General features: G+C 44.8%; 1 protein-coding gene across 16 annotated transcripts in view; it reads left to right on the plus strand.

The window, feature by feature from the left end:
• Window positions 1–1601: 1601 nt before the first annotated feature.
• Window positions 1602–13102, plus strand: part of nrxn2a (neurexin 2a) — a 394188-nt gene continuing 382687 nt past the window's right edge. For 15 of the 16 annotated variants that reach the window (XM_072662789.1, XM_072662798.1, XM_072662800.1 and 12 more), the window contains exon 1: window positions 1602–1783. The gene's annotated coding sequence lies outside the window, so the exon portion shown is untranslated. Of the gene's footprint in view, window positions 1784–2073; window positions 2320–13102 lie in introns of those variants that run through there. The other variant, XM_072662790.1, reaches the window with a different exon arrangement.

Consider the following 13102-nt stretch of genomic DNA (forward strand, 5'->3'; position numbering starts at 1 on the left):
ATACTTAATGGGCCCTGGTCTCAGTCTTGACTCAAACTCTATGTGTGCTGGTATCAGTCTTGACTCAAACTCGATGTGTCATTGTCTCAAGCTCAAGTGAACCTGGTCTCAGACTTGACTCAGACTCAATGGGACCTGGTCTCAGTCTTGACTCAAACTCAATCTGTCCTGGGTTCAGTCTTGACTCAGACTCGACTTGTCATGGTCAAAGTTTTGAGGCAAACTCGACATGTCATGGTCTCAGACCTGACTCATACTTAATGGGCCCTGGTCTCAGTCTGGACTCAAACTCTATGTGTCCTAAGCCCAGTCTTGACTCAGACTCAATGTGACATGGTCTCAGTCTTGACCCATACTTGACGGGTCCTGTTCTCAGTCTTGACTCAAACTTAATGTGACCTGGTCTTAGTCTTGATTGATACTTGATAGGTTGTGGTCTCAGTCTTGACTCAAACTCTATGTGTCTTGGTCTCAGTCTTGACTCAAACTCAATGGGACCTGGTCTCAGTCTTAACTCATATTTGACATGTCATCGTCCTTGTCTTGACTTTAACTTAATGTGAGCTGGGCTCAGTCTTGACTCAAACTTAATGTGATCTGGTCTTAGTCTTGACTCATACTTGATAGGTGGTGGTCTCAGTCTTGACTAATCCTCAGCGTGTCCTGGTCTCAGTCTCGGCCTCAACTCATACTCAATGTTTCCTGGTCTTGACTCACATTCAGTGTATCCTGAAGTCAACCTTGACTCACACCACAGTGTATGTAACAATTTGCCTTCTGAATGGTCATTACTGAATTGTGTTATTGTGAAATAACGCCACAGCTGTGATGTAAAAAACCTGTGATTAGAACACTGCAGTTAGAGCATTTCTCAACCAATCAGCTTGTGTGACCGTAAATAACTGTTGTATAATATATAATATACCATATACATTTCTTACATGATTAGAAATACTATTAGCAAAATATTTAGTAAATGCAGACCTAAAGCTTAAGCACTTAAATGTTTGTCTCATTTTACTTTAAAACACTGCCCTACATTACTTAATGTCCAACACCCTTTGAAATACCTCGTAGCACCATGTTACCAATTATAACACATTGTCTAATATGACCTACCTCACTCTCCCATATAAATAAATAGCACATGAATAGAACCAAATATGACCAAACACTATATTACTATATGATACAGTCCTACAGGATACATATCTTGCTCTACCATATCACACTGTCCTATATTACTGTATAACTCCCTGTCCTATATTAGGCTACCTGCTTTCCCCATAATACCTAAAAAAAATAACGTCCTACTCTTGCCATGACCATGAAGCTCAGAGGGATGGACAGGCTTTGAGGATGCTTAATGACTCCCCTTTGCTGTGAGACACGGGGTGGGTGTGCAGGTGTGTTTAGGAGTTCATGTGGACCCCACTGTGTGTTTGGCGGTGTGGGTGCTAAAGGTGAGCAGCGTTAGTCGAGTCGTGCCGCAGTTTCCTCGGGGTGATTGGTGGGCCGCTCGACTGACCGCGCCCTCTCTCTCGCTCTCTCTCTCTCTCTCTCTCTCTCTCTCTCTCTCTCTCTCGCTCAGTCTCGGCTCTCCGCTCGCTGTGGTGCGTTTCGTGCTACTGGGGATGCAGGTGGAGCGGCTGGAGAAGGGGAAGTGGAGGGTGAGCGCCGCATTACGCAGCAGTGGAGAGATAGTGAAGAGAAGAGCCGTTTGATACTCTAAAGGGTGGATGTGACTGACTGCGCGGGACTGGCAAGCCCGAAGGACGAGCAGGTGAGTGGCACGGGTATGGAGAGGGGCAGGGACGCGCGTGCCCGTCCAAAAACAGCCGTTTGTCACACAGGCAGGTGACGCGCGAGCCTGGAAACCGACCGGGTGACGTGGGGCTTCGAGCTGAGGAGGGGATAGCGAGAGAGAGAGAGAGCGAGAGAGAGAGAGAGAGAGAGAGAGAGAGAGAGAGAGAGAGAGAGAGAGAGAGAGAGAGAGAGAGAGAGAGAGAGAGAGAGAGAGAGAGAGAGAGAGAGAGAGAGAGAGAGAGAGAGAGAGAGCGAGATCTGTCTGTTTACGCGCTTTCTCTTCGTCTATGGACTCCAGCGCTGTGTCTGGCTCATTTTTCAACATTTCTAGACTCCGTTGTTACCCCTAACCGCATGGCTGTAATGTAATGAGCGTGTGTGTGTGTGTGTGTGTGTGGTTGTCAGTGGACTGCCATGGAGTTACTTCGCTAGGCTGCCATGTGTAGTCTTCAACTGCAGGAGAGAGAGAGAGAAAGGAAAGTACAGGCGATGAAGGAAGGAGTCGTGGTTCAGGTATCCTGCTAATCTGGATGTGGTGTCCTGTTATTGTTTACTGTTGAGCGTTTTAAAGACTTTCTGTCGGCACGCAGGGTAACGGACTTGGCTAGAATAACTCCACAAAGCTTATCTCTACAGCCTCCGTTAGAAAGAAGCGTCGTCTGAAATCAAATTGAGGACGTCGTGTTTAGCACTGTGTTTTGTTTACCCTCCTCATGTGCTTCATGTGGGCCTGTAGCAATTTTCCCACCGAATATTCCAGCGTGTATTATTCAGCTCCCAAAGCTTCAGCTAATGTACAATACCCTTACACTTCAACTTCCTTTAACCCCATTCACTCAGTCTCCCCAGTGATTCATTCGTCGATATGAGTCATATTTAAAATAGTATATTTGGGTAGCTATTTGGCATTGACATGCTGTTGCCATGCTGAGACCCCCCCCCCCCTCCTCTCCTCTCCTTTCATCCGTGTAAACTGCAAATCGTAGGTAAACTGCAAATAGTACTGCAAGAGCCAAGGCGCTGAAATGCCCCCCCCCCCCCCCCCCCTCCACTACCACCGTCCTGAACATCTGTTGTCTTCTTTTTGGATGCCATGTACTGAACCCATAATTAACTGCATCACCAACTGCTATGTGGCAGCCAGTTGTGAAGTGCTGGAGACAATTTGATTGGGAGCTCATGTCAAATAGATTTCCTTTCTCTCCCCATGGTACCGCTGCAGCTGCTTTGTTGGGGATGGTACACTAGTTTCCGAATAGGTGGCTTAAGTCAATTGGATTTATTGTTTTGCCCTGCTTAAATGCACAATCCACTTACCTGGACGTGAATCTTATTAGTCTGGCCGTTAAAGGTATGTGCTTGCATGCTGCTACTCGTGTAGTACAACAGGGTGGTAATCATATCAGTTTGAGCATTGATTTGGACAATATCAGCAAGTCTAGTACAGGAGGACGAGCACCATTTTGGATGTGGCCTTCCGTTCACTGGGGAAAAGAAAATCCATTCCACCTATTGGCAAGGTCATAGAAATATGACACATGATGCAAATATGTTTTCATTCTCAGTGTAATGGTGATTAAATGGATCCTCGCCAGCAGGGAGTGGGGGCAGTAATGGAATTCACTCCTTTGAACATGCAGGGAGGTCTCGGGGTTCTGTAGCATTTCCCCCACTGTACACAGAGGCCATGAAACTTTCATGAGCTTTTTAAATTGAGCTATAGAAGAGAAATCAAACGGCCTTGCTATATAAGCACCATTGATTATTCATTTTAGACGTGCTACGGTGTGGACGTCAAAATATCACATGCAGCCTGACCTGCAATGCCCTCTGGGTGGCAGTGAGGTTGAGAAATGCTTCTAAACATGCATACAATATTGTGCTTGCCTGGTGGACCCCGCAGCTCCTCATGCATGTAATATAGGCCAGGGGCGTTGGCAGAAGTTGGGTGTGGGAAATCTATTGGAATTATATTGGAATTTTATTTGCATATATATGGCCTGTGCCATAAGCTCCGAATTGGTTGAACTAGAGCCCTGAGAATAGTGTAAGAGACAGTTTAGACAGGGTCGTTGGCTTACTCGGATCAAGCCAAAAGCTGTGGGCCTGTACAGAGTAGTGCTAAATGAACAACAGCTGTAACAGTATGGGTTAGGAAGGCTATGTAAAACAGAAGGAAGGGTGAACTAAAGGAAGGCAACCAGTAGGCCAAATGAAAACCTACCATTACATTGCTTTTGTAAAATAAAAAAAGCTTATATACTGAGTGACATAAAACCCTGTAAGTAAGGGTACACATAACATCACATAAATGTGCAGCCTCGTACAGCCTAACTAACACTGCCCACCACCACCCACACAGGCTTGTCATGACTATAGACTCCAGTTTCATTAGCAAACATTAGCTTATATTATGTAGCAACAGCATCTACTGTAGGATTTGAGCAAATTGTAAACACACACCAGTTTGGCAATATTCTGTGTGTCTCTTAGTATGGTCTTAAAATAATTAGCATAATTGGGAGCCAGCCAGGAGCATTTATGAACCAGGTCTGAGAGAACATTTTCGCTTCAGTTCATTTGCATCACTATATGCAATTAAAGTCAAAACAATTCTAAAGTTTGAGAAGTGCTAATGATGCACTGGACTGTTTTCGAGAACTGCCTAATGTCACCATACATGGTCTGGGTCCTATATTGGAATTTGACCCATATTTAGTGCTGATGTCATGGTGCTTTAACAAGCCTTTAATCTGGATGACTGAGCACATTTAAGACTCTGCAATGAAGGCATGTTTAATCTTTAGCTGGGGCTCCAGCAGTAGGGTCATCATGTTTGTTTTTATGTTAAAACTGAAAATGATGGTTACCATACCGTGTACATTTGCTCAATACTGGTTTTGGGGAAAAATGCCAAACAGAGAATCCTACAAATGCCTTACTATTTTCAAAGTTTAAAACCAAACAATCAATAAATGAATGGAGAAAATAATCAGCAGAATAATCCATAATCAAAATAAGCATTCGTGTGCAGCCTTATTATTTATCTACTTTTCAGGGAGACATTTTACATCCACTTTTATTAATAAGTTGTTTCAAGCTTTGACTACATTAAAGCTTTTGTTTAACTGAAAAATACCCATTTTACATTACTTTAAGATTATGTTATAATATTTCTAATAATAATATTAAGAAGAAGAAGATATAAAGCTGTGATATTTTCAGAGACAGTTATCTTACTATGAAAATCTCATACCGTTGCCACCCTACTGTGTATGGTCTGCGATTGGTATAGAGTAACACTGGCTCACTGGGGTTTGGTTCTTTGCCCAGGCTAGCATTCCGTGCTAGACAAATACGGGTTGTTGGGTAAGACTCCTAATACTACATTCACCTGCCTTTGTAATGTAGCTAATTCACTCTGGAGAAGGGCATCTGCTAAATGCTGTACATATAATTTTGAAAAAATAAAAATAAGCAAAATAATGGTTCTATGTGCGAGCATGCGAGCTGAACCATTTCTAAACATTTCCTCAAGGAAAGCCAGTACTGCAAGTATCAGCCAATACACAGTTTCTCTAAACAGTCTTCTTTTAAATGAGCTGCTGTTGGGATTATTCAAATCTATACAGTGGCTGATGTATTTGCATTTATTTTCACGGTGTTTAGTTTTTAAGACAGAACACACTTAATAAATTGTTTCATTTAAACATTCTAAGATTTTTCTTATAGCAAATGTTGCAAGATTTAACAAGCATCATAAAACATCAAAAACCCATGTAACTAACTGAGTTTGGAGTTCACTATGTAATGTTGAGTTTCCAGTTTAAATGCTACACTTCTGAGCTGAACTAAGGTGTTGTAACTAATAAGGAGGTTGAAAACAACAAAAGGTCAGCCCAATTACACAACAGATTTAGACAAATACTGTGTGTGTTACAGTTTCTCAGTTTTTGCCTGTGTTTTGTAACACTTATTCTAGCTTGCATTGATTGCTGAAAACGGCATTTGTGGGCGGAGCTTAAAAGGAGGCCAATTATGCAGAGAATTAAGATAGGGGTGTGCCACTGACAATTCAGCTCTCCTTTATAAATCCCCTCTGCTCTTAACACTGTCATGAGGCATGTTTTTAAAAGGTCTGCTCACAGTGTTGCATGGCATACCCGCAGCCAGAGCTGACCTTGATTTTATTCCTGTCATATCGGCTATAGTTGTGGGGTTGGGAAGCTGGTCCTAGACCAGTGGAATGGAAGGAGTGGGCAGGGGATTTAGCTTATCAATAGCTTCACCCAAGTGTCAGGCCTGGAACCGAATCTCATCACCCTCGCTGATAAGGAATATCACTGCCCATCACTGGCCTTCCATATCCGGAGCTGTGGAGGGGTGCAGAGGGGGGAAGCAGAGCAGGGAGAGAGTGGTGGCATCTTTGATGGACAGATGGTTGGCTCTTTTTTTTTTCCTGCCTCCTCTGCACATGGAGAGGGTGTAAGCAGAGAGAGTGGCTGGCGTGTGAAGGACTGTGTGACTGAGCGTGTCTTTGTTCTTTGCCCTTCACTCCTGTCCTTTGGTGTCTGTCTGTGAGGAGCTGTCATAAAGGGAAAGCCATGATGAGGGATGTTCCAACCAAGCTTCGATCGTACTGTTTAAAAGATGAGAGATGGCCCGCTTATGGAAAATTGATGCATTATCAAATTACTGGCCTAATTAATAACCTGCCTTTCCCCCCTGATTTCTTTCATGCTCTTGTTTTCACTGGCAATTTTCTGCTTATGTGAGGCCTGGGCTGGCCTAATGTGGCTTTGTAGTTTCATAACAATATTGAAAGACTGTATTAATTTGAATGCCAGAGTTGAACAAAAGAAATCAATGCACATAATAATGAGAGTGAACATAATGGCACTGTGCTAATATTTTCTTCTCTATAACAACTAGCTGCAGTCCATCAGCTAGCTCCTCTTGCTATTATGTACAGAATATGACCCGTTATTAGTCATCCAGCACCATCATTTCAGATGATATTGTAACATGTAAAGGTAGCAGCAGTGGAAAGAAAAGGAAAGCAAGAATAAACACAAACGCTCACACACACATACTGTAAATTTGTGGACACACACACACACATTGTGCCCTGTGATTCATTGCTGCTAGACTTGCTTGCGTGGGACAGCTCCCTGTGTTTCTCACTACATGCCTGTCTTCCTTTTCAGCACCACCCATATGGACAGCTCCTTGATGCGCGTGCCGTGCTCTCTCTCTCTCTCTCTCTCTCTCTCTCTCTCTCTCTCTCTCTCTCTCTCTCTCTGTATTGTTGCTTTAAGTCTCTCGCCCATGAACGGCATCTCATTGATGCTTGAGGGAGTTGCATCCTTTTGGGGGGACCCAGCTCTGCATGGCTACTGTTTTTTTTTTTCTTTTTTTTTTTTTTCTTTTTTTTCTTTCTTGTCCAGCCGTACGGGCAGACGGCCGGCTGTGCCTACTGGAGCTCTGGGGCTCAGCTCTCGCTCCCTTCCAGCTGGTAGTGTTGCTCATTTGTTCTTGTCCTGCGCTCTGCAGAAGCCGCGATAAGGGAGAGGAGTCCAGGAGCAGGCCACGGTGCCGAGGGGGTGTCATGTGACCGATATTGGAGTCAGTGTGAGCTGACGGTGGTAATTACTGATGTCTCCAAAGCCACTCTGGGGCTGGGGCTCAGGGCTCAGCCTGACTGTGCTCACAGGCCATGCACTCACCAGTGGCCTCAAGCTCAGACCACAACTAGAACAGACTGGCTGGAGGTGGTGATGTGGCCTTGTGCTTCAGCTGCTGCATGCATACCCACATGTACACATGTATAAACACATACACACACATATATACACTCACAAACATACATATACATTTTAGTGTCCCTATTCTTTGTCCCCACCAGGGTCACTGCTACACAGACATGCAGACCTTTAGTGGCATGCAGAGGCAAAGATTGTTTCAATAGCAAGTAAAAGATGACCTGATTTCATAACTGCATAAAGTTAAAGATTAGACATTCCTGTAATATTATAAGTAAGATTACTTTTTTATTATCTCATTTTACAGCATCAAAATACCAAAAAAAGATAAGGGGCCCAAGGCACAAGTTTGGGCAGCCTGCATGGTCAGTACTTTGTATGTGTCAATGTTTGTAAGATATCTTTCAGTTCTTATTTAGGGGAGTTTTTGCACGTTCTTCCTTGCAAAAGTCTTCTAGTTCTGTAAGATCCTTGGCAGTCTTACATGCACTGCCTTTCTAAGGTCTATCCACAGATTTGAGATGATGTTTAGGCCTGGGAAATGTGAGGCCCCTAGCTAAACCCTCAAGCTTGCACATTTTTAGGTAGTCTATTATAGATTTTAAGGTGGGTTTAGGATCTTCTTTTCATCCTCAGAATTTTTATAGATGGCCTAAAAGCCTTTAACTTTTTTAAGTCCATAGGACTTGTTTCCAAAATGCATCAGGGCTTATTTGGATGTTTCTTTGAAAACCTCTGGCTCTGAATGTTGTGGTGAGGATGCAGGCAACGTTTTTGTTTTCTTTGACTGTTCCATGAAGGTAATTTTTGCGCAAGTGTCCCATCACAGTACAACAGTGCACTTTGTTGTATATTCTTAAATCATCTTGAAGGTCTTTTGGAGTCAAACAGGTGTTTTGATTTGCAGTCCCACAAGAGGTTTTCTTGGTCTTCCAGAAAACTTTACTGCCATCGTTCTTGTTACCTGCCATTTCCTAATTACACTTTGCTGTCTTCTTATAGCCTTCTGTGCCATAAGGCTACACACACACACACACACACATAAGCGCACACACATAAGCGCACACATTCTGCTGACCCCCATTTCCTGTCCACATCAAGACCAAGGTCACTCAAACATACCAATGTACAAATGAACATACACACACACACACACACACACACACGCTCACACACAGAGTGCGTCTCTTAGGGCAATGCAGGGCCCAAGAGCAGGGCAGCTTTTTAATCTGGGCTGACGCGTGACTCAGCCTCATGCCAGCCTCAGAAAAAAAACGAGGGATCGCTTCTCTGGATGATGATGAGTTGGAAAAAAGGTCACCGTTGAGATGTTCAGTCTCTGTCTTTGTCACCTCCAGGGAACTTATTTTTTTCTTCAAAATTTTCCTCCCCATTTATTGCATTGGAGCCGGTGAACTTCGCTTGCTAGCCCAAATGAATGAGCTTCAGGCGCGCATTGAAACACAATGCACGTTCACGGTGGGTGGTGGGAGCGTGCCGATTAAGGCTGCTGAGGCGCTTATCATTAGCAAGGGGTCTGGGTCAAACTCGCCAATCACCCAAGCAGTGTGTAATTCAGCAGATTACACTGTGTTGTTTAGAGTACATGGCTTTGTACATAAGCAACTTGCATGGTTTACTTACTCTTATGCTGCAGTGTGACCACAAACAGTTTTGTGGCTGCTGTGCTATGAATTTATTGGTTTATTTTGGGGCATTCCTGAGGGACTGGGTTGGAGGAGAGGGAAGGAGAAGAAGGAAGTTGATAATTAAAGGCGCTTGCTGCTTCTTCAGAATGTTTTTCGGAGTGGGTAAAACGGGTAAGCAGCAACAGATAATGTAGATAATTATCTGGCATTACAGAGCACGTCAGGATGCCAGATGCTCGCAGAGAGAGCGAGGAGGCGAGCGAAGTGTCTCGCTCGCTCTCCCTACGTGGGACCTGGAAAGAATATCTGCCGCCTAATAAACGCAGCACTGAGGTCATGTGACCCGAGCTGCGGTTGTCTCTACCCGCCGTCGCTGCTCCGTTTTCTCTACGATTTGCATAGTTGGAAAGCAGATGGTGTGAACCAGGCCAGCATTCCAAAGCTTTGCATATTGCATGTCTCTTTGTTATTGCACGGTTGTCTTTCTGCTAGAAACTTTATGATGTTGCCACAAGCTGACGTGTGTGTGTGGATGTGTGTGTGTCCAGCACACATGCACATGTTCATAAACAAAAGCACACTGGAGCTGTGCCAGATATCGAGCAGTTGTCTTGGTGGAACGTGTCCAGAAATCAATTATGCTTCAGAAATAAGGAAGAATCTTTGCTTGGAATGAAAAACACCGCACTTGTCTCTGTATAGTGCTCCTGAGGGAGATAAGAGACATGTGTGTGTGCGCATGTGTGTTTGTGGGCCTGCGTGGATATAGCTCCGGCAGAGCGGAAGTGTTATCCAGTCTGAGTTCCTGCCAGCTTCAGGAGTGTGTAACCTTACACTGCGGCATGCGCGGCTACTGCTGATCTGATGCTCCTGTCCAATGACCTCTCTGCACCGCACAGGGGACACAGATTAATGAGAGAGAGACAGAGAGAGATAGACAGAGACATGAAAAGAGAGAAGAGAGAGATAGAGAGAGAGAGAGAAAGAGAGATAAAGAGACATGGAGCAGGTAAAGAGCTAGAGCAAGACAGGAAGAGGGAGAAAAAGGATTGGGAGAGACGGGAAGAGGGAGGAGAAAGATGGAGTGAGACAGGAAAAGGGAGGTGAGAGAGACGGGAAGAAAAGAGGTGGAAGATTATAACCACTTGCCTAATATTTTGTAGGCCCTCTTGTGCCCCCAACCTGATCTGACCCATCTGGTCATGGACTCTACTTCAGTAGCACTTCTATGGGACTAGACCAGGTGGGCTTGCCTTGGGGACTCCCTGTGCACATCAATGCACATGCTGACCCTGTTGCCAGTTCACTAGTTGTCCTTCCTTGGACATATATCCTTATATTTGCTCATTTTTCCTGCTTCCAACACCTCAACTGACTGTTCACTTGCTGACTAATACATCCCACCCCTTAACAGGTGCCATTGTAATAGTTTGGTCAATGCTCACATCTGTGGTTTTAATTTTATGGCTGATTGCCTGATAAAAAATATCTGTCTCAGGAGGGTGGGGAGACAGAGTAGGTAGGGACAGTAGTTGAGGAATAGGGAGAGAGAGGCACTTTGTGGAGTGTTGTAGGGGACAGCCTGGCCTCGACTGTGGCAGAACAATAGTGGAAAGGTGATTAAGAAGCACTCGCTCCGGCGCCTCCTGACTGCGTCAGTCTTTCAGTGGAGGCAGGAGGGCAGCAGATTTACGTCAGGCTGATGGGCGTCGGGCTGATGGCTGCTTCAGCTGTGCCGTAAATCCTGAGATGTTTAGCAGCTGTCTGCCCGTCCATCCATCACATTGGCGAGCCACAGCCGGCTGCCAGCGCGCCGACAGTGGTCACACTTGGCCAAGAACTTGCCAGGCCTCCCGTCTGTGGGCCAGCCTGCCATCAGCTCCACACCAGCTCCCGACCGATATGTCACCGATAGCAACAGCGATTTTAAGGAGCCAATACTTACAGACGGCAGAAGTTTCTAATATGGCAGTCAGTTGGGAGACAAGAGCATGAGCTGTTCCATATCTTTATACCAAGGTCAGACATAGCCCCGTATTCATGAAGGGAATTAATAACAACCTTTATTTCCTGAAAATATGATTGGATGTCATAATGAGCAACACATTCTTGATTGTGACTTTCTTGTGTAACATTTAAAGAGATGTTGGTGGTGTTTTGTCAGTGGGGTGTCCATCAGTGCCAATAAATCTGCTTAATTTTGCCTGATTAGATCAGCCAACTGCAATATTGGAGCCTTTCTGCAGCACGATCAGTTAAGCATCACTTTCACCAAATTAATTTAGCAACTGTTAATATGACACATATTGTTGATTTACTTAGGAAAAGTAAGTGAACAAAACCTCTACTGGAAAAAAAGTTGTTGGTAAGAAATTTGGCGCATTTTAGACCCATTTTCCTGCTTTAATAAATGAAACATTTTGAAAACCAATAAAATGTAATGGAATTAATGTGCCGTCACTTTTGTCACTTTTTAATTATTGCAATATGTTACATGAAGCTACTAAACAGCAATGGTTCAGTGTATAGGAGTGTGTTTCTGTAAAGGATGTGACTTATTTGCAGTTCGAAAATCAACATGTCATTTGAGCGTTTTCAGACTTGTGATTTTGTATTTTTTTATTTATTGAATTATTTAAAAGTGAAGTACTGAAAATAGTAGCATGCAGTTCTTTATGATGTGCAACATTGATATCAGTTCGTAAAAAACGCTGATATGAGCTGGACAGTTTGCGTAATTTCTGTAACTGCAGTTTCGAAGGTTGGGCCGCAGTGCAGGACAAATCAAAAAGATGAAGCTGAGTGGGCACGGTAGTCTATTCCTAGTGAGGGGGCATTACCCACCCGCGGCGCAAGGACTAGGACTCGCGGGACGGATCCACGTGGATCTGTAGGTGGTTTTTGGCTGGCCGTCCGAGCGCTGCAGCCTGTGAGAGCTGCGCTGCCTGACCACACAGAGCTGCTCTCCCTCCCTGCCGCCCATCTGTGCCCATTCATTTTTAGCTCCATCTATTCATTTAATAAGCTTTATTACATCAGTCCTTTCGCAGGCTGACGCCACGCTGTAAACCGCCTGCCACCGGCCAGGCATCCATCTTCGTTCCGTAATGTTAATTCGACATCAATGTATGCAAAATGACCTCCCTCTGTTAGAGTGATTGCTAGCGATTTGTCAGGCTACACTCGCCTAGATGTGGTCACATGACACACGCACAGATCCAATTAGTGACTTCCCTGATTGTCTCTGCACTGCTGCGGCCTGTTTAGCTACCTGACGGAGAGCTGGCTAATGACACAGACCAAGACAGTCCATGCTCGTCTCACATTGCATGCTCACATCCAGTGTTCTGTTTACAAGCAGCTATGTTTTTTTTTTTTTTTTTCATGCCCTCCCATTTAAGGCTAAAAATACTTACTCCCTGCACGCCATACGTTCCCTGCCATTAATTAGTAACCTTAAGCACATAAGAACTTCAGATTTAGCATCACAGCTAAACAAATTAAAATCTCAGCAGGGAGGAGATTTGGTGTGCACAGTGGGCTCCAGGCCCGAGCTGGGGTCCACACCGTTTTTTCCGACAGAGCGAAAATAAACTACGCTCTCCCTTTGGGCGCAGGGTGCTTTCTCTTTGGCGTGAGCTTCCCGGCTGCATGGGGGGCTGTGCTGTGCCAGCTGCTGGCCTGCCCTGGGCCATATCACCAAGCTGCAGCGCTGCACCCTGACTGCCACCTTACTGCTGCACGGCTGCTGCCGCACTGCAGGGAGGGAGGGTAGGTGGGTGGAGGCTGGAGCTGCTAATTTGTCAGCTGAGATGTAGTGCTACAGTGCAGTTGCAGTGGACCTGAAGTACCCCTGTCTCATGTGGGGTGACACGACAGTATTGA

This window comes from Salminus brasiliensis, chromosome 18 (assembly GCF_030463535.1).
Source record: "Salminus brasiliensis chromosome 18, fSalBra1.hap2, whole genome shotgun sequence".
Lineage (NCBI taxonomy): Eukaryota > Metazoa > Chordata > Actinopteri > Characiformes > Bryconidae > Salminus > Salminus brasiliensis.